At 43.5% G+C, this 21,497-nt stretch overlaps 1 pseudogene; it reads right to left on the minus strand.

The window, feature by feature from the left end:
• LOC142436509 (ninein-like protein) overlaps positions 1-21,497 on the minus strand; it is a 91,232-nt pseudogene that overhangs the window by 40,787 nt on the left and 28,948 nt on the right.

The following is a 21,497-nucleotide window of genomic DNA, read 5'->3' on the forward strand; positions in this document are numbered from 1 at the left end:
AAGATGGATGAAAATCAATTGTTTAAATGAAAACTTGAACAAAAAGGAAAGGAAGAGCAAGAGGCCAAAGATACTAGCTGAAATGAATAATAAATACCAGTGAGAAAGAAATGAAATAGAATACAGTTAAACAACAGAAAAAAATCAATCAAACCAGAAGTTGGTTCTTTGAAAAGGATCACTGAAACAAACTACTGGATATACTGGGGGGGGGGGGAGGGCAAATAATCCAAAGAAATGAATCTGGAGACAACACAACATATTCATTGAATAAAGAATCATAACACTATGAAAAAGAACTGCAACAGATTTGAAAGTGCAGATGAATGGGACAAATTCCTGAAAATATACGACATACCTAAACTAATATGAATAGAAATAGGTTTAAGCAGAGTAATTATGAAATAAGCAATTCAGAATGTGATTAACCCCCTGCTCCACCCCTTCAAAAAAGACCAAAAATATATATAAAAAGAAAAGTCAATGGCAAGATGGCTTCACTGGGATATTTCATAAAAAATTCAGAAGTGCTGACACCAGTTCTATAGAAACTTTTAAAAACATTAAAGAACGGGGACTAGAACATGTCCAACTGAACACATACACACAAGTAGATCCTTATGTAACAACCAGGATAGACTAGGCCCTAAGAAAAGACAGGTGGCCTGTGATCTCAGACAATGGCTTGAAAGTGAAGTAAAAGGAGGCTTCCATATATCAGAGACTGTGGGAGCAAGCAGAGAAGGGAAGGAAAGAGCAGGTCCACTGAAGAGGCGCCCAGTGGTCTCCTGCTACCCATCTGTAGCTCCATTCTGCACTGCTGGCTACAGCAACCCAGCTCCACTCCTCAAAGACTATCATTGTGAGCAGGGTCCAAAGCTTCACGTGTAATAAGCACGCAGGTCCCATGTGGCTTCCAGCTCTCCAAGCAAGCTGGCCTGCACAGTTCCCGGAGCATAGGTCCCAAAGGACCAGCCTAGGCTATCCCAAGGACAAACTTGGCACCATGATGGTTTTCCTGAAGATTGCCTGTGCTTTGACGGACTATGTTAAGAAGCTCTTGGCCTTAGGGAAGAATACACTCAAGTACAGTGTTCCTCCCCCTCCCAACTTTTCTTAGTACAGCCTTTTACTGCCCAAAGCCTTTTTTCCCTCCCCCGTCCCTCTTCTATTATTCATTTCTGGCACTACTCAACAAAGTCATCGACTCCCACAAAATCTAGCAGCCCTCCCAACCGTAATACCCGGCCACGATGCTGCAGTGGCAGCAGTCACTCCTGATTCATCAGAAGAAGGATTAACAAATGAACAACACTCAGATCTCAAGGAATTTTCTTAAAAAGAACAGGCTCTGAAACTATCATAAATTGAATTCAGAAAAATGTTGTCATGTACTTTCAACAAAGAGTTTGCGAGAACAATGGTCAGAATAGAAAAGCTAGATATCTTCAACAAAAACCTCTAAAAAGAAATGCAGAAAATATTAAGATAAGAGAATTAGGCAACAATTTAGAAGAACAGAGTAAGAGAATTGAAGAAATGGAAAGCTGAATTGGTGAGTTTGAAGGCATATCTCTTAACTCCAATTTATGAGTGATACAATCAGCTAAAAGAACAAAAGAATCTGAAGAAAACATAAGAATGAAGTGGGATTCTATCCATATAAGAAATTCCGGAATAATACTTCCTTAACAGAACAGAGGAGGAGAAAATAATTCTCCAGGAAGCAGAGAGAACCCAAAACACCACAGATCCCAAAAGAAAACACTGGAACATATTGTCGTTGAAATTTCCAAGACAGAAACAATTAGCAGGCTGAGAACAGCTTGGAAAAATTGTTTTAATTCATTTACAAAAACACTTTTATTGGCATATGACTCACATGTCATACAATAGCTCAATTATATTAAGATAAATTGTAATAATCATTATCACCACAATCAATTTTAGAACATTTTTTCTTTATTGTATTCATGTTATTTCCCCCAACCTCCCCTGCCACAGCCCCCAAAACCATTGTCTATATAGATTTAGTTATCCTGGATTTCATATACAGAAAAATGTATTTTTAAAAGCCTAACAACAATAACAAAGAAAACAGATTAAAAAAGCTCTAGAAAAGAAAGCAGAGGTTAAAAGAACTGGAATATATTTAAAATGAGTCAAAAGGGAGATGTATAAATTTTAACTTAAATACATCTGTAATAACCAATTTTACAATGCTATCTGTCTGATAACAGGGCTGTTCACATCCCATGGCTCTGGTCAGAGAGGATTCCCCAGAGCTTGCAAATGTTATCCACAACCTTAAAACCAGGTGTTCATAATTGAAGCTGATATCATTCCCTCCTTCAGATTTGAATTTCATGAGTTAAAATCCTTGGATGTTACAGGCTGGTGTGCTTCTTCCACATGGACTTAGTTGATCCCTCACTTAGATGGCTGTTTAAGACCAGCTTTTAAGACCCCAGATGCTATTTTTTTCTGATAGGTGGGCACCATCTAGTTTCTTCATTACACTTTCCTATAGCATTCATGTCTTGAGTGATTTCTTCATGAGGACGAGCATCAAATAAGGCCATTTCATAAGAACTAATTGTACTTAGATTGAGGCTAGAATTAAGTGCAAGCTCAAAATCCATTCACATATTTATGGTTCATCTGGCTCTGGTTCACCTCAGAGATATAATTGTTATTTTCTGTTAGAGAACATTATCAATCATCCCCTTGGGCATAAGGCAATTTTATTGATAGTGTAGTTAATTTAGCCAATGGTATAGAATTTAAAACAAAAATATGTCTTGTAAATTTAAATTTTATGTTTTCTTCCCATTGTCTCTCTTTTGTTGCCTTTAATAGATATTTTTATTAATTTATTTCTATTACCATCCTTTTTGTCTTTTTTCTCATATTTTTCTGTGTTACCAATGTTCTTAGGAACCAAGACACCGCTCCTCTATCTGTCTCTAGGTGGGTCCGCCCACATGCAGATACACCCACATGTGAGTACCGTGAGTGAACATTGTTACCCATGCTGCACCATGCTTTAAGACAAAATTTCATTTATTTGTCAACAGAAATAAATATTTCAAACAAAACAAAACTGTAAACCAATATCCCTTATGAATATAGGGGCAAAATCTCAAAATCCTGGCCAACAGAATCCAACAATCTATCAAAAAGCTAAGCAAAAGAACCACAGCAGGTGAGATTGGTTCCAGGGATGCAAAGATGGTTTGAAATGAGAAAAATAATGAATGTGATCTACCATATAAAAAAGAAAAACAACCACATGAGCATTTCAATTGATTTAGAAAAGGTATTTGATAATATCTAACAGCCATTCTAGATACAAATACTAAAAAATAGGATTCGAAGGGAAATTCTCAATGAAATCAGGGACATATATGAAAAACCAACTGCCAGCATCTTACTCAATAGGGAGAAACTGAAAGCACTCATTCCTCTTTCAGATGGAATTACACAACAATGCTCCTTATTAACACTCTTATTCAACATTGTACTGGAAGTTAGCCAGAGCTATCAGGACACAAAAAGAAGTTTCAAAAATCCAAATGGGCAAAGAAGTAAAACTGTCACTATTTGCAGACGATCTGATTCTATACATAGAAGGCACCAAAGGCTCAACAAAAATATTGCTAGAAAATATAAAAAGATTTGGCAACATGGCAGGAAACAAAATTGACATATAATAATCAACAGGATTCTTGCATACTAACAAAGATAACTCCGGAAAAGAAAACAAGGAATCAATACCATTTACAATAACCACATAAAGATGAGTCTCTTTAACAAATGGTGCAGGAAAAATTGGATTTCGACTTGCAGAATAATTAAATAAGACTAATGCCCCACACCCCCACAAAAACATATAATATGGATCAAATATCTAAAAATAAATACCAGAAAATCAATGAGAAAACATGGACAAACTTAAGAGTCCTATTGCAGGGGATACACAAAATGTCAAATATTAATGAAGGATACACACGTAACAGAAGACAAAATTGAAGTCTGGGACTTAAGAAAAGTAAAACAAAAACTTCATCAAAAAAGTAAAAATGTTATCTACAGATTAGGAAAAAGATTTTGGCAATGATATACGTAATTGAAACACTTCAATAAGAAAAAGATGAATAGGTCTGTGTGGCAAGATGGTGATGGAGTAGCATTCCAGAGGGACTCTGCAGAAATCAGTGGAGGAAAGTCACTGAGAGGAAAATATCACTCTTCTGGGTCACAGGCAGAGCATCTTAAAGATGAGCAGACACTAGGTCTTGAAGAGCTGTGGGGTTTGGGCTACTACTGTAGAGGTTGGCTATGGCTTAGCCTTTCCCCTGCCACAGTCTCGGCTGGATCTGAGCTCTCTTGGCCAGCACAAAGGCTTAACTTCAACACAACCACAGCTTACTGCTGCCTTTCAGCAGGGTTTAAACCCCTCCAGCCCCACAGTCAGGTGACTGGGGCTGTTATTTCTCTCTCCCTTCTTCCACAGTCTAATTGGCCTCGGTACCCACCACCTGGTCTTTTTTCTTTCTTGTCTTTCCTTTCACATGTCACTGCTGGGCTCCAGGTCACTGCTCTTTGCCTAGAGCAACTGCATCCATCCTCCACTCAGCTGGGGCAGCTCCTGCCCACTTGCCCTCTGTAGCCTTACAAGCAGCTGGGGAAATCTTGCCTGTCTTCTGCCACACCTCAAATGGGGGAATCTCCCCTTAAAACATCTAGGAGAACTCCCATCAACCCTCCAAAGCCCTGTAAGCAGATGATGGAAATCCCAACCACCCTCCACGGTGCACCATGTGGCTGGGAGGGTCCCTGGGCCCCTCCCCGTCCTCTGTGGTCCCACATGGCTGAGGGAACTTCCTCCTACTTGCTGCCGTGCTTTACACAACTTAAGACAGCTCTGTGTGAGCCCTCTCCAGTGTGCCATACTGCTGTGGGAGCATCTGTGTGACCTATATGGGAGATCTTGCTACTAGAACAATTCCGTCTGTTATCTGCAGTGCTCTACACTAAAGTGGGCACACCCATCAACACTATGTGGCAATCCCGCTGCAGGAAGCACCCCCGCACTTCCCCTGAGGTGTTCCAAGCCGCTGTGGGCCACACCACCATGGCTTCCTGTAAGATCATCCAGTGCAGTGTCATCCTCCCCAGTCCACAATCACCCAACCAGAGTCCCATGAGAGGACCATCCAACGTAACCTCTAAATAACAGGATACGGGTTGGCTAGGTAAGGAGTAAAACCACAGGAGGAAAAAGTGGTAGCCTGACCTAGTACATTTAGCTGCAGGCAGTTCAATGACGCACTCCAATGAGTTTTCCAAAGTAGGAGACCAGTGCTTGTTGACTTTCTGAAAAATGGCACCAGGCTCTTCTAAAACAACACAACACAAACAGCAACCAGCCACAAAAACCTCAATGAAAAAACAGGAGAAACAAAAGGCAATGCCAGAAGTCCTGAACATAATGACATGTATAGTAGAAGCAGACATTGATCTGCAAACAGAAAGCAATCTTCAGGATTTCTGCTTGGAGTTATACAGAATATGAGGGAAGCAATATAAAAAAAGGATGAAATGATATAGGAGATAAAGGCCACGCACCAAAGGGAAATAAAAGACCTCAGGGACAAGATAACCAAATCCAGTAGTGAATTCACAGACTTCTCCAAAAGACTTGATGAGGCAGAGAATTGCACCAGTGGCCTAGAGGATAAACAGGCAGACTTCAGCAAATGGGAAAGGCAGTTAGCCAAGATAATCAAAGAAACTGAAGAAAAGCTGAGAGCCATGTTTGATGCTATGAAGAACAACATCTGAATAATTGAACTACCTGAACAAGGCACAACAAAAGAGTCAATGGCATAATAAATAGTGTAGAAATTCTTAGGGGAAAACTTCTCCAGATTAATAAATGAAAACTAGGCAACTATTCAGGAGGCCAAAATAACACCAGCTGGACTGAATTCCCAAGAAGAAATCACCAAGGCATATAACAGCTATTCTATCCAACTTAGAGGAAAAGGACAGCCTCATAAGAGCAGCAAGGGAAAATAGAAACAGTTACCTATAAAGGAACTCAAACAAGAGTCTGTTGAGACCAATCAGCGGACACTGTGAAGAGGAGAAATTGAAGAAAATAACACAAACCCAAGAATACTCTATCCAGCCAAATTATCAAGATAGATGGAGAAGTTAGAGTCTTCCCAGACAGGAAAAACTCAAAGACTACGATAAAAGAAACTAGCCCTACAAAAGATCCTTATCTAACCGGTATGGGCAGAAAAACATCACTCACCAAACAAAAACAAGAGACTGCCACATAAAACAACTCCACCCAGATGTAAACAAAGAGTAAAGAGCCCCCAAGATAACAGTGGCAAAGAAAGGCAGAATGAACCACACACAAATGCACAACACACTGATAAGAAAGGGAGGTAGGAAAACATTCAACACAAAAGGTACAAGATGACATCACAGAGTCCACAGCTGGATATAATAACCCTGAATAACAATGGACAGAACTCAGCCAATAAAAGGCAGAGGTTAGCAGCCTGACTTAGAAAACACAACCCCTTGGGCTGCTACCTATAGGATACACATCTTATGATTACAGACAAAAATAGGCTGAGAATCAAAGGCTGGAGAAAAATATACCAAGAAAACGGCCATTCAAAAAAAAGCAAAGGTTGCAATCCTAACCTCAGATTGTAAAAATAGTTCCCAAGGTACAAGCCATAACAAGACATAAGGGGTAGGGGCACTATATAATGTTCAAGGGAACAGTAGATGAAGAACCAGTGAACATAATAAATATATTCATGTTCAACGCGACGTCCACAAAATTTATCAAACACTCCAAAAGATGATAAAAGAAATCACAGGCTAACAATTATAGTAGGTGACCTTAATACACCATTCTCTGAGAAAGATCACAAGGAAAGAAGCTTAACAAGGAGGCAACAGATCTAAACATTATGATTAAATGACTTGACCTGATAGATATTTTCAGAACGCTCCACCAAAATGCAAAAACACCCTCATATTCTTTTTAAGCCCCCCATGGCACATACTCAAAGATAGACCACATGCTGGGACATAAGTTGAATCTGTGTAAATTCAAACATAAAGAGACCATACCGACTTCTCTCTCCGACCACTATAACATAAGGCTGAAAATCGACAGAAGGATGATGAAGAAAACAAGGGAAAAAATTGTAAGAAAAATAACTCTCTTTTGCAAAAGGAGTGGTTACTGGCTCAGAAAGATATGAAATTAGAAAATTTCTAGAAACCAATGAGAATACAGTTACCAATACCTTTGAGACAGCAAAGGCCGCTATCAGAGAAAGTCTGATAGTAATATGTAAGCACATGAAAAAGAAAGAGACGTATGATTGATGTGCTGACACAAAACTTACACCAATTAGAGCAGTCAGCAGAATAATCCTACAAATTGCAAAAGAAAAATAAAAAGGGCTGAGATTCATGAAAGGGAAAACAAGAAAATTATGGAAAAAAGAAATGCAGCTAAAAGCTGGTTCTTTGAAAGGATTAACAGAATCAAAAGACCAAAAGACCATGGAAAACCTAACCAAAGAAAGGAAGGAACAAATTTCAATAGCAAGGATGAGGAATGAAACAAGGGACATTACAATGAACCCTAATAAAATCAAAAGGGTAATTGCACAGTACTATGAAGGACTGTACTCCAATGAGTTCAACAGCTTCTCACTCCCCGCTATCACGACCTCAGTGCCGCTTCCCAATCTAGACTAGACGGGAGCATGCGCATAGGCATAGGCAAGAGATAAAACTCACGACACATGGAACCAGGAACAGGAATGGGAATAGAGACAACAAAAGGGTAGGGGGAAGGGGGGCGAAGTGGGGAGAGAGGAGACACCAATAGCAATGAATAGCATATAATCCCGTACCCCCAGTCAGGGGGGAGAACAACAGAAACTAGAAGGGAAGGGAGATGGCGGTCAGAGTAAGATTTGAAAATAATTAACAATCTACAATGTATCAAGGGGCCACGAGGGTTGGGGTTGGGGGAGGAGAAGGGAGAGAAAAAAAGAGGAGCTGATCCCAAGGGCTCCATGGAAAGTAAATGTCTATAAAAGAAAGACAGAATATATGTACGGATATGTCAGATACAATTGATGTATAGATTGTAACAAGAGTTGTAAGAGCCCCCAATAAAATGATTAAAAAACACCCACACAACAACTTTGTTTTTAAAGAAAGATATACAGTAGAAGAATAGCAGCCGTCAAGTCTGGAGCACTGGGCCTGGTTTCTTGGGACATTCTTGTGGCTATAACATGAGGCCACTTTTAGATATCAAGTTGACCTTCCACACGCAGCAAGTAGACGTCATCAAATTAGAGGCTTTTCAGCAGAATCAAGGCTAAACGTAGAAGCCCGGTCTCTTCAAGAAGATACTCTCAGTGGTCTCCTCTTTCAACCTCCAAAAGGAGGGCCTGAACATGGCCTGCTCAAACCTCAGCCACTCTCATAGCCATCAGCTAGGTTGAGCTACACAGACACTGGTCACCTACAGTTCTGTCCATTCTAATGGTTGAACACCACCCTCTTAGCAGGTACAATGAGACAAGAAGTAGAGTTCTTTGGACTTTTTTGCACAAGAGGTCTAGAGACCTGCTGATGCAGCCAGAGGGTCATGCTTTTAGAGAAAACCCTAAGTTCCCCATAAGCTTTGACCCTGCCCCAGTGTAGAAATGGTTGGGGAAGAGGATGGGAATGAGCAAAGGTGAAGGTTTGGGTACCAACAACCAAAATGCTGGCATGTAAGACCCAATACAAGATTAATATGTGACTGCTCACAGCAGTCAAAAGAGTGAGTGCAGTAGAGCTGAGGATGGTGAGGGAACCCCCCCGGCCCAGCCCCCCAAACTTCCCTGGCACATACCCTGCACTTGAATTCATACTCCTTCAGGATCGCCATGAACTGTTCTTGAGAGAAGAGTGCAGTGCCATCTGGTTCCAGCTGATGTCAGACCCAGAAAGAAAGCAACAATACAGAGAATGGTAAGGCAGGTCCTCTTGGGCCAGGTTCCTGGGGCCACCTCCTCACTTTCCTTCTGGGAATCTAACTTCTACTTTCCAGTAGCTCTAGAAAAAAGCATCCAGTCTACCTACTTTCAAACTTGTTTAAAAGGTCTTGCCACCAACAGCGTTTTCTTAGGACCCGGAGCCTGTGGTGGCTGGGATGCACTTCTGCCTTGTCTCTGGTGCAACTTCTCCCTTCCCAGCAACGTCCTTAGGGTAGATGACATATGATGGCACCACGCTCTAAGTGCTCCTTTGGCCTCTCTGGCTAATCCCAAGTACTATTAGTGGGTCCTGGCTTTATCAGTACAGAGGCCATACTACGCGGGGTAGCACTAGGTCACAGTGACTTGTCATGAAAAGGGGAAAGAAAAAGATATTATATAGATTTCTCTCCATTACAGGATTTTTGTAAGGAAAAAAACCAAAGTTCTATCACCCAAGTATCATTTTCAAGACATGGCCCACACTACTGACCATGATTCTAGTTGAAAGACTCAGAATAAGCAGAAGCACTTGCCTTGTCCTTCAGCACAAACTCAAGGTCATTCTGCAGTTTCAGCACCAGCTTCTCTGAATCTGACTACTTTTCCACAACTTCAAAGATCTCCTTCTGCAATCGACTGTTTTCCTAAAAGATTCAGGCCAGTGGTTTAATAGCTATATAACGCAAGCAATGACGCAATGGTAAGTTTCTCACCTTTCCATAAGGGAGAGGTGTTACAGGGAGGCAAGCTGCTTTTCCTTGAAAGAGTTCCTGTAGTGGTGGAGGGTGTGAGGGCAGCTGTGTTGAAGTGAAATTACTTGGAATGGCTTTTCTATTCATGTCTTTGTAACTCCCACCAAATTTTGGGGCCATATCAAGCAAATAGGGTATGTGAAATGCTAACTGAGGGAATTTGTTGGTTTTCCCATTGCACTGTGTATATAAGAGTGAATGATAACAGTTGCAGACAGAAACATTCCATGTTAATCAAGATGGAAACACCAGGAGTGAGCACATGTAAGATCCTTGCCTGAAGTAGTGGAGGCACCAGAAGTATCAGAGGCCAAGGCACTGAGAACAGAAGACAAAGCAAAGGAGCAGTGCTAAGCTCATGAGGTAGAGGGCAGAGGTGCAACACTAAGAAAGAGATGCCTACCATCGTGGGTGAGAAGAGGCAATGCAGACCAAAAAACCTGTTTCCTTAACGTTCTGTAACTGGTTAGCTTCCTTAAGCAATTCTATAACCATGAACATTGCCTGTAAGTTTTTTTGAAGACGTTGCAATACATTATTGAACCCAACAGAGAGGTAGCGTGCCAACTGAGGGATGTTGGTATCAGATAAGGGTAAAAAAAGGATAGAGGGTCAAGGCATTCTGCCTTGTGGCAATTAGCTTGGGCTGGTGTGGCATTGGAATCTCCCCCTTCGTGTAGCTAGGAGGTCAGACGTACGGCATTTCATCAGTTGGTGTCAAGAGTGGAATTAACTGCAATGGCTCCAGGCTCATGAAAGCATGGGGTTTTACAAAAGAAAGGTCAGGGTAAGGGAAGTGAAAATTTTGATTCTTAGATTATTCCTTTGGTTATTCTTACTATGGACTGCTGAAAGGACAAAATGATCTGTCTTGGAAGAAATACAGCTATAGTGCACCTTAAGAGTCTAAGATGGGCACACTTTGGACATGTCAGGAAAGACCAGCCCCTGGGGAAGACATTATGTCTGATAAAGCAAAGGGACAGTGAAAAAGAGGAAGGCTCTCGATGCGATCGATTGGTACCATGGCTGCAACAGGAGGCTCAACGGGAAAAACTGTGAGGATATTGCAGAACCTGGCATAGATGCATAAGGTCGAAACCTACATGATGGTACCTACCTAAAACAATGGCAGTGCTTGAAAGAAATGTAAGAGGTGTCAAGGGCGTGAAAGTGCTCTGGAGTGGCCTGAAGGAAATACCAGGCTGGTTAAACAAAACAGTTAATAAGAAGGCCAGGGTTTCCTGGATGTACCCTAACAGAGGCCCAAGTCCGTAGACATACGAATGGGATAATCTGGGTGGAGAAAAGAACATTGAACTGAGTGTTTTTAAAAGGATGATGTATTTGGGTTTATGTGTTTAGCTGACTGTTGGATAGAGGTTTCTCCTGACTAGTGTTATAAATAGGTATCATGTGCGATAGAAACAAATACTCAGTTTTATGATTACAGAGAGCTTGTATGTTCACATTCAGCCTATTCTTATTGGATTTGTTAAAAGGGGAGTTAGGAATTTTCCCTGAAGAAATGGGTTTTTGTTTTAAGTCCAAGTAGAGTATTGGAGGCCTGTTGGTGTAGTAGTTACGCACTGGGCTTCTAACTGCAAGTTCAGCAGTTCAAACCACAAGACACTTCATGGGAGAAAGATGTGGCTTTCTATTCCTGTAAAGAGTTACAATCTTAGAAACCCACAAGGGCAGCTCTACCCCCTGCCCTATAGGCTGAATGGGAGTCAGAATTGACTTAACTGCAGTGAGTTTGGTTTGGTTTGGTTTGGAGAGAGCAGTGAAAGCTCTCACCAGTGTGGATGGAAGCCTCACCCAGAACCTTTGCTACCAGTACTTTTGCACTTATTTGCAAAGACATGCAGATCCACCCAGAACAACTGAAAGAATGAGTAGGAGAAAAATCGGTTTGGCCTTTTGAATTTTGAGCTGCCTGCCTTTAGAGTCATCTTAGCAGGGAGAAGTGTGTTCCTCTCAGAGAATGGCTCCTGACAGACTGAAGTTAAGGGAGCTGGCGGCAGCCTAGTACGCTCACTGTGCTGACACTTGGGTCCACTTGGGTGGGAGTGGTGGAACTGCCGCACTGATGACACAGCCTGCATTTTGGCATGTTCTATTGGCACCTGCTGATCTGGCCCCAGAAGCTAGAGATGAGAGAGAGGGGCTGGCTGGTCTGAAGTTTGAAAATGTGAGTGAAGAGGGGAAGACATTGGGAGATTTCATGAGTTGTGAATTATAAAGCTGATGATCAGGACCTAGGCCATGGGGAGTTAGGGTTGATGAGAATATATGAATTGGCCAGTTAATCTAAAGTACAGGGAGGTGTGTGTGAACTCCCAAGCTTGATACTGGTACCTATTTGATCTACCTTGGATTCTAGGGCTGAGTTGACCAGAACCCAAATGAATGACAAGATAAATGTTGACACTATGATCTGGCATACATTGCTCTAATTTGATGGCTTTCCCTGGATTGGATTATATTTATGGAAACAGATGCTCAAAGTTTAAATCATAAATAAAGATTCTTCTGATCAAAAATTTGCTTGTCTCCTCAGAGGACTGGTTGTTAGGGATTGACAATTTAGCAATGGGATATCTAAAATAGGGAGTGGTAATGAAGTAGCTGGTTTACCAGTTTTTGTGGGTGTATTAGTATCAATATGAAAAAGAAAAGAAAAAGAACAAGTCAAGGGAAAGTCCCCATTGAAGAGTGTCCTCTTTTCACCATGGGCTCAGGTAAAAGGAGGCGAGGAGAAGATGCTGGTTTGATGATATGACTGAAGTACGAGTGACTGTTAGCAGGGTCACCACGACTGTGAAAACAAATCCTAGATGTCAGTGGGCAGGAGGCAATTCTTCATGTATTAAAGGAGCAATGTCTAGAAGAGCCAAAAGGTAGCCCGGGGTGAAGTGAAATGATCCAAAGGGCTCTTCTATCCATATCTTTGTAACACTCATCAAATAATTGGGTGGGACTAGGCAAATCGGGTATGTGAAACACTCATAGATGGGTCGGACAGTGATGCCCTTGCACGGCATCTCAGTAGCAGAGAGAGAGAATCCTGTGTCCATCAAGAAATAAGAGCCATCAGTGGGGCACATGTGAGATCCATGCCGTAAGTCGTGGAGGCAGCAGAAGCCCTGGCACTGAGCACATGAGACAGAGCAAGGAGCAACACTGAGACCACGAGGCAGAGTGGTAGGCTTCCTGGCCCATGGAACAAAGCAGAAGCCAAGGGACTATGCAACTGAGAGGCCTGGGACCAGAGAAAGAGGTGGTTATCAGCATGGTATTGTAGACAAAAGACCTGTATCATTAACATTTCCCTGATTAACTCGATAATTGTGAATATTGTCTGTGAATTGTATGTGGTCACTGAAATAAATGACCGAATCTAGCTAAGAAGAGTGTTATGGGAAGGTTAGGGATGGTTGGCGTTAGAATAGCATAAAGATGGTGGGGGGAGGCATCTTTAACTTCTGCCCTGTGCCAATTGGCATTGGGTTGGTGTTAGAGTCTCCTCTTCTGTGTGTAGCCAGAGGAGGTGCGTGGTGGCCCCCATAACATTTCTTTAGTAGACCAGCTCCTAAGCCAGACATGCAGACACTGAAGTGCCCAGTGCTTTCCCACTGCCGCTACTTCTCCCACTTTAAGAGCTCAACAGCAATAAGCTAGGAAAGAAGATTAGAGACAAATGATTTCAGGGTGTACTTCTAAATAAGAGATCTGAAATAACATCAATGCAGTCCATATATCCAGTCAGGGAAAAGTCCAGTGTTTACAGACACTTGAAAGCTGCAATGACGAATCAGAAGGATGTGGAATTACTTCTGAGACACAGTGTATAACTAAGAGGTAAGGCTCTGCTGAGTGCTCCGCAGGGTTGAAAAGCCAGGAGCTGGAGTAAGGGAGACAGATATCAAGGGAGGGAGGACAGGTAGAAAGGGAGAGAAAAAAGGAGCCAAGATGAAAACGGAGAAGGCAGGCAGGCTGGAGTGCAAAAAGGACTGGGAAGAAAGTCCACCGAGACAGTCAGCTCAGCTACTTCTGCCTCTCACCTGCTATGCCATCCTCTCCCCAGAGGCCTCACAACTAAGACAGGGATTCAGGGCCTTCCTGTCTCTCCTGAGAAGTAATCCCTGGGGATCAAGTGCCGGCTGTGGTAAGGACTGGGTGGCACACACCCATGAACCTCTCAGCTCCTGGAAATACAGTGGGGCTCCTGCTAGGTGAGCTTCAGGTCCTGGCTTTTTTTTTTTTTTTGCTAAAGCCACAATATGTTCCTGGTCTCTGGGGATGCAGGCGTGCCAGATGCTGTTGCAGACCTTCCCTGGCCCCTATCTACCAGCTCAGAGCTGCAGGCAATAGCCACGAAGTAGCTATACTACCCTAGAGCTGGCTGGGGCAATTGTCAGGGAACACAGTTGTGAGGAGAAAATCAAGCTTTATGTACTCCCAGCTTTGTGCACATGCATTTTCTTTGTATAGCACCCTCATACCTTTAGCACCAATGATAGCCTCTCTTGCAAGCAGGCTTCCTCCCTGTGCAGGGCTTCAAGGTCCTCCTCCAGCCTAGCCCTCTGCATGCTGGTCTGCTGCCAGAGCAGCTCTTGTTCCATCTCCAACTCTGAGCGAAGCAGGGCCAATTGTCCACAGTATCCCTGCTCCAGGTGTCTACAATACCCACAAAGGAGAGACTGAGGGTACCTTTTGGGACACCTCCTTAAACTACCTCCCCAGTGTCACACATGGCCTGGCCTTCTGGAAGATTGTATATCTACTGACAGTTTTAGGCTTTATAGCCGCCTGTTTGATAGAAAGTATGAGTGTTCTGAAGGCAGGGACCAGACACTGGACACCACATTCACTGCTGGTCCTTCCAGGAGAACATGACCCCACACAGAGGCAAGGTGCCAAGGGGCCAACCTTTTCACCACGCCAGGACTCTGCATCATTTATGACGTCTCTCTCACTCTCTCTGTTTCCTGAGGCACATGATTGGGCCTATGCACAGTCATCAGAATTAGGAAGCTCGACATATTGTGTTGGTCATCCCTCCATGCTAGACAGGGCTCATTACCATTCTCAGGTTAGAGATGAGGAGACCAAAGGACTCAGCTTACCCAAAGGGCAAGGGGCTAGGGGCAAGGAAGCAGGATTCTAAAAGGGCATGCCCCACAGACATCTTGCCCACCAGTGAAGGAAGACAGACCAGGGAGCAGGCAGCCAGTGTTCTGACTTCTGGCATGAGCCAGTATGAGAGAAAGAGAAATGTAGAAGATCATTTCATGTAGCCTCAGCTGTTTCCAGCAGAGCACCTTCAGTAAACAAAAGATTCAGGAAGGTGAATCACTAGCTGAGTTTAGCCACCTCTGGCCAAGACTTTTCTCTCAATAGGGGTGAAAAAAACCTTCTCCCTGATGCAGTGTGGATATATATGTGGCTAGGTTTTCTTACATCCTTTTCTCTGGCCTTGAAGCCATCACCAAACATACCATACAGAGTTCCCCCTAAGACTGTTCAGTATGAAGGATGATGAGAGGTAAGACTGAGGTGTTGGGGTACCTTCGCTGTGTTGAGTGCTACCTGCTGAACTCCTGAAGCTGTTTGCAAAAAATATCTTACATAACACCCATCACAAGCACAAACAATAGTTAAAGGTCTTCCTTGAGCTGAGGGCAGGTCCAACGGACTGAGCAAAGAGAGTAGAGGTAGGGTAGAGACGAATGTCTGCAGCCCATAGGCATATAGAATGAGAAGCCAGTGCATACTGCACCAGCCCCACCCAGAGTTCAGTTGATGCTTCTATTGTACCCTCATCTTTCAAGGAGTCTTGTGATAGCTAATTTCATGTGTGCCGTTGGGTAGGCCATGGGGCTCCACTGCTTATTAACATATTGGCTTAGTATTGCTATGAGGGCATTACATATGATTAGCATTTAAGCCTGTCAGTCCTCAGTAAAACAGGTCATGATCCATGATGTGTGTGTGTGTGTGTGTGTGTGTGTGGGGGGGGTTATGCAATAAGTTGAAGGTTTTCCGAGCAGACGTTAAGGTTTCTGGAAGGAGAAGGATGTTTTAAGACCGTAGCCATCCTGCAGACAGTCTCCAACCTGCCATCTGACCGATGGATTTTAGAATTGCCAAGCCTCACAACCAGGAGGCAGTTTTCTAAAATAAATGAATCACGTGTATCCCTCCATGTTTCCACCCATATGAACACCCATCTATCGTACTGACCGTGTTACTCTGGAGGCCCCTGACTGATGGTACAAAACAAAAAGTCACATTTTCTGGTTTCTACTGGCTCAAGTAAGGCCTTCAATGAACCAGAACTATAGCACTGCCACTTGGGTAGCAGCTATTTGTCCTTCACCCACCCTCTGGCCAGGGTGTAGGGACCAGATTGGGGACAGCTGCTGTGATTCTAGAGGGCTACTGTGCCAGGCTCTGACCCAGAAGCTGTCTCGGTGGCACCTACTTGATCCTGCGTTCCGTGAGCTGTTCCATGGCAGAGTGGCAGTCATCCATCTCTGTCACAAACTCCAGGTTCCTCTTCTCAGCCTTCTCCAGGTCCTGTCTTGCCTTGTCTCGCTCCTGCACCATTTGCTTCATTTGCCCCCTGCCCACAGGAAGGAGACACTGTCAAATGTAGCTACTACTCTGTCAGCTTCCCACAGAAGCACATACCGTTGCAGGGCCCTCAAACTCTGGGTCTGCATAAACGACAAAAAACAGCCAACATGATGGTGTTGAGTGCGGGCTAGCCTTGTCTTTGAGTCTTTGAAGAATGGTTCTCTAATGGTGTATCCTGACATTAAATGACTTTATTCGTTTTGGTTTATATTATTGTCGACTTGCTTTTGAATTGAGGTTTTTTGGTGTTTATTTTGTTTTGTAGGATTTTCTGTATATGAAATCCGGGATAGGTGATCTATAGAAACAGCAATTAGATTAATAGCTCCTTCCGGTTGTGGCAGGGGAGACTGGGGGCTATGGGGAGTTAATAATAAAGGGTACCAGAATGAAGAAAATATTCTAAAACTCATTGTGGTGACGCCTACACAATTCTTTTAAAATATGTCTAAACCACTGAATTGTATGATACATGACTTATATGCCAACAAAACTGTTGGAAAAGTTATCTTTCTATAAAATACTATCAACTTTTGTCCCTGTGAATCTATTTAGCAGAACAACATGAATAACCCGTTGAGTGAAAGCAGAGCTCTGTTGTAATGGAACACGGTGCCAACTGCCACGTTGTGCTCAGTGAAAAGGTCTAAGAAGCAATTTTTTTTTTGTGCGCTTTCAGTCAATTGGCTTAAGCCTGGGGGCCCCATGGGCTGGTCTGGAGAACATTTGCACCTCCATAATAGCAAGAAAAATGTCAGTCACATAAGTTTTAAGTTGGATTCAGCTGCTTGGGATATTATTAAGGGGATTAGGTTAGGATTTTGAGATCTGGCTTTCTAAGCCTCTCACCAAGTATGCAAGACCTGTGGCAAGAATAACCGTAGGCGGCCCCTTGCTCATTAGGCCCTATTAGGAAGAGGCAAAGCGTCTCTCCCTACACCAGAGACCCTTTTCCTTGTCCCATCACAAGTTGCCTATAGAGGGTGGTGGGGGCAGGCAAGGCAGCAGCCCAGACCCTTGCCAGTCCCGGACCCCTGAGAACAAACCACACCCCTAGCCTTGAAACAACCTCTCCCAGCCTCTTACTGGAGGTAGCTCAGCTCCTGGTGGTAGGAGGCCAGGGCCGCTTGCTGAATGACACCAGTGACCATCAGGAGCTTGTTGTCGATAGCCCAGGCCAGATCCAGAAGGTTCACCTTCTCATCCACACTGAATTCGAGGCTCTAGAAATAAATCCCAAGGGACATTCAAGATGAGTTTAAGTCTCTCAACAATTTGACTCCAGACTCCATTTTCCTTGGCTCTCCCATTTGCCTGAGACTTTTCCTCTTGGGGCCGCCCCCACTCCAACTCCTAGGCTGTCAATAGGAGATCCCACTGTGCCTGAGCCAGGGACACATGAGGAAGAATATGACTCCATGCATAGTACTTCATGGGGATTAATAGCAAGAGAGGGGCCCTTCCCCCCACCTAAACCCAATAATTATAAAGGCTGTATGGAGCTATAGAGAGGAGACTTTGCCCAAGGCTAAGGGCACTGGAAGGAGCTCTGGTGGTGTGGTGGGTAATGCAATAAGATGTTAACTTCAAGGTCAACAGTTTGAACCACCCCATTTCCCTGAGGAATAAAGTAGAGGCTATCTATTCCCATAAAGATTTAAATTCTTGGAAACCCAAAGGGGTAAGTCCATTCTGCCCCCTAGCATCATGATGAGTTGAAATTAACTTGATAGCAAAGGAAAATTTGGAAGCAGTTAGAGATGAAAGGGTACTGATACAGGCACTTACAGAGAGCAGTGGCTAAATTAACTCTGCCAACTGCCCACCACTGTAAGCCACTAACATTCTTTCTTAAAAAAAAATCATTTTATTTGGCTCATACAACTCTTATCACAATCCATACATACATCAATTGAGTAAAGCACCCTTATACATTCGTTGCCCTCGTCATTCTCAAAATTCGCCTTCCGCTTGGGTTCCTGGAATCAGCTCATTTTCCTTTTTTCCCTCCCCTTCCCTCCCCATTGCCCCCTTCCTCATGAACCCTTAATAATTTATAAATTATTATTTTATTTTACATTCTCCTTTTTTCTTATGCCACTTGGAGTTGAGTTTTTACCATTTCAAACTAAAAGAATTCTGGGAGAGACTCCTAACGTAATATATGTAAAGAATCCTGACACATATTTCATATCTCCATAATATCTATCTATCTATCTATCTATTTATCTATCTACACACACACACACTGATGATTTGTATTGGTAGAAAAATTATGTATCAGAGGACATGAGCCATGGTCAAAAGTATTACAGAAAATGAAATCTTCCTTCTCTCTCAGAATTTTGAAAAATAAACTTAAAAAGAGATGTTATGTGCATCTTACCACCCACATATACAGAATGAAACAATGAATGTTTAAAAATGAATCTTTGCTATATTTATTTTAAATTGACTACTGCACAGTGTGACACTAAGTCCAAGAGCAAGAGCTACACCAGGCTATTCTCCTGGGCCAGTTGCAGAAGAAATGGAGGAGCATGGGCAGGAAACCCCCATGGCTTCCAGGAATGCGAGGCTGGCCTGTGGAGCCAAGTGGCACAGTTCCCACCTAGGTCTTTTTTGATCAAAGGACTTGGCAGAATGCATGCCCTTATGTAGTGGTCAGTGCTGACTATATACATGCACCTTCTCTGACTCTGATGCCACCACAAAAGTGTGCTTGTTCCAACGCCCGTCGGAGTGCTGCCTTGTCCAAGCAACAAGCCTGAAAGGTTAGCATGGCAAAGGGGGAAGTATCTAATACATGAAAACCTACCTTCAGAGTGTTTTTATCACTGTTGTTTTCTCTGTATTTTATTTATGCTCTTTCAAAATTAAAATTTTTATATATTAATAGCCAAAAAGAAAAGTTTCCCGAGAATTTCCCTGTCTGGGATTCTCTGTTGCAGCAGGAGTAAGGAAGCCAGAGAGCAGAGGCCAAGCACAGTAACCCTCTCGGGCTCCCACCCCACCCTCAGCCCATTCTCAGCGGAGCAGCTGTGGCCATCCATTTCCAAACCTGCAAAATCTCCTTGCCATTTTGAATGCCCTCCTGGGCCCACAGAGCCACCACCTGCTCAGGGCATGCAAACCCAGTGCCGCCATCGATGCCGGAGAAGAGGTGCCGGTCTGAGCAGATGGACACGAGGGACGAAGTGGTCGTGTGGCAGCTGCTCTCCTCTGTGGTCTGTACACCAGGGACCAAGAAAGTGCTGTGAGCACGCACGTCTGTTCAGCCCAATCTCTTGTTTCTCGTGTCCCCCACTGCACAAACCTGCACGCTGCCTAGCAAGAACAACCTCACCAGTTATCGCTCTCTTCACTTTCTAGCAAAGGTGAGAGGGCTGGGCACAGTGATGTGATTCATCAAAGCAGCCATGACTGCTCTGGAGCCAGAAGGCAGCAGACAGGGCTTTCTACTCCCACAGAGAGCTACAGGCTTGCAAACTGCCAGGGCAGGCCTACTGTGTCCTGTATGGTCGCTATGAGTCCACACTGAGTCAATGGCAGTGAGGATGAGTGTGAGTTGGGTGTGTAAGTGCAGCCCGTGAACTATCCGCATCTCTCTGGCATGACGAACAAGGTACACAGGGCCTCACAAAGGAAGAGCCTAAAGAGGGGCTTGCCATCATGGAGAAATTCCTAAGAGGCTCCAAAAGCAGAGTGGGCTTCCCTGTGTGTGAAACTGCACATTACTGGGAATACAGAAGCAAGCAGCTTTCAGCTAAGCAAGCTAGGGGAGTCTTACGATGATGGTAAAGTCTCTCAAGCGGAAAGCTGACCTGCTACGTTCAGATATTCTATGAATCCACAAGGGCAAGAAATATTTCCCTTAAATTTTTTCTACCTCAGAGCCCTTTCCAGTAAATATGTGTTGTCAGGAATCCCTGGGAGTAAGAATGAGTGTTCTCCACGCCTTCAGGTCATCACATTTCTGCTCCAGGCATCCAGTGCCCCTGCCTCCCTCAGAGTAAAAACCACCTTGCTCCAACCTGCTCATGGCTCTTCAGCTACCCTCTCCTCACTGCCTTGCTGGCTGGGATCTGGATCTGGGACCCTCAATACCTTGCTCAATCACCCTTAACTCCTCTTTTCTGACACACCGGCTCGCTGGCCTCCAGATAGAAGGATACCTAGCTATGTTTTAGCCCTTTCAAGTCCAGCCCCACAGCTTAAATCATGCTCCTCTTGCTCTTTCTGGCTCATCCTGGACTCTTTCCGGTCCCTTCTCTGATGACCACCAGGCTTGTCCTAGCTATACTCTCCACCCTTCATCCCTCATCTTCTCCCAGCAGTACACTTCCTGAGTCAGGCTCAAGGGAGCAGAAACCTCCTCTGCCTGTACTCACTGAGTCACCAATTCTCTAATGAAAGAGCTTGTTCACCGAGCTTACTAAGCTACGCTGGGTGCTCTGCGTGCCAACTGGACAACACTCTAGAGCAGGTATTTTACTCTGTTTGCAGGTGGAAGAGGGCACCATGGCTATCAATGGAGAGTCCCTGATACTCAAATGCATCTGGAACTGCTATGAACCCTCTAGCCACTTACTCTAGAAAATATGAGGCTCAGAATGGGTTTCCCCTATACCATGTCCACCTGATTCTCCTGCTGTCATATATATATATATATATATATATATATGACATCAGTACAGAGCTAGTATACCTGTTAGTAAGTAGGTTATCTATCTATCTATCTATCTATCTATCTATCTATCTATCTATCTATCTATCTATCTATCTAACAGGTATACCACATGACATGGTCAAACATCACACTCTATAGCCAAACTGTGGAGACACACACAAGATATGGCACACTCTACTTTGAAATAATACAGGAGACTCTACCACCCTGGCCTCCTTCCAGTTTCTGCCCTAAAATGACAGTGCAAATGGGCAATTCTCAGGTGAGAGCTATCAAGAGAGGGGTAGGACTTTGTGCTCCACAAACGAAAGACTGAATCCG

This window comes from Tenrec ecaudatus, unplaced genomic scaffold, assembly GCF_050624435.1.
Source record: "Tenrec ecaudatus isolate mTenEca1 unplaced genomic scaffold, mTenEca1.hap1 Scaffold_377, whole genome shotgun sequence".
NCBI lineage: Eukaryota > Metazoa > Chordata > Mammalia > Afrosoricida > Tenrecidae > Tenrec > Tenrec ecaudatus.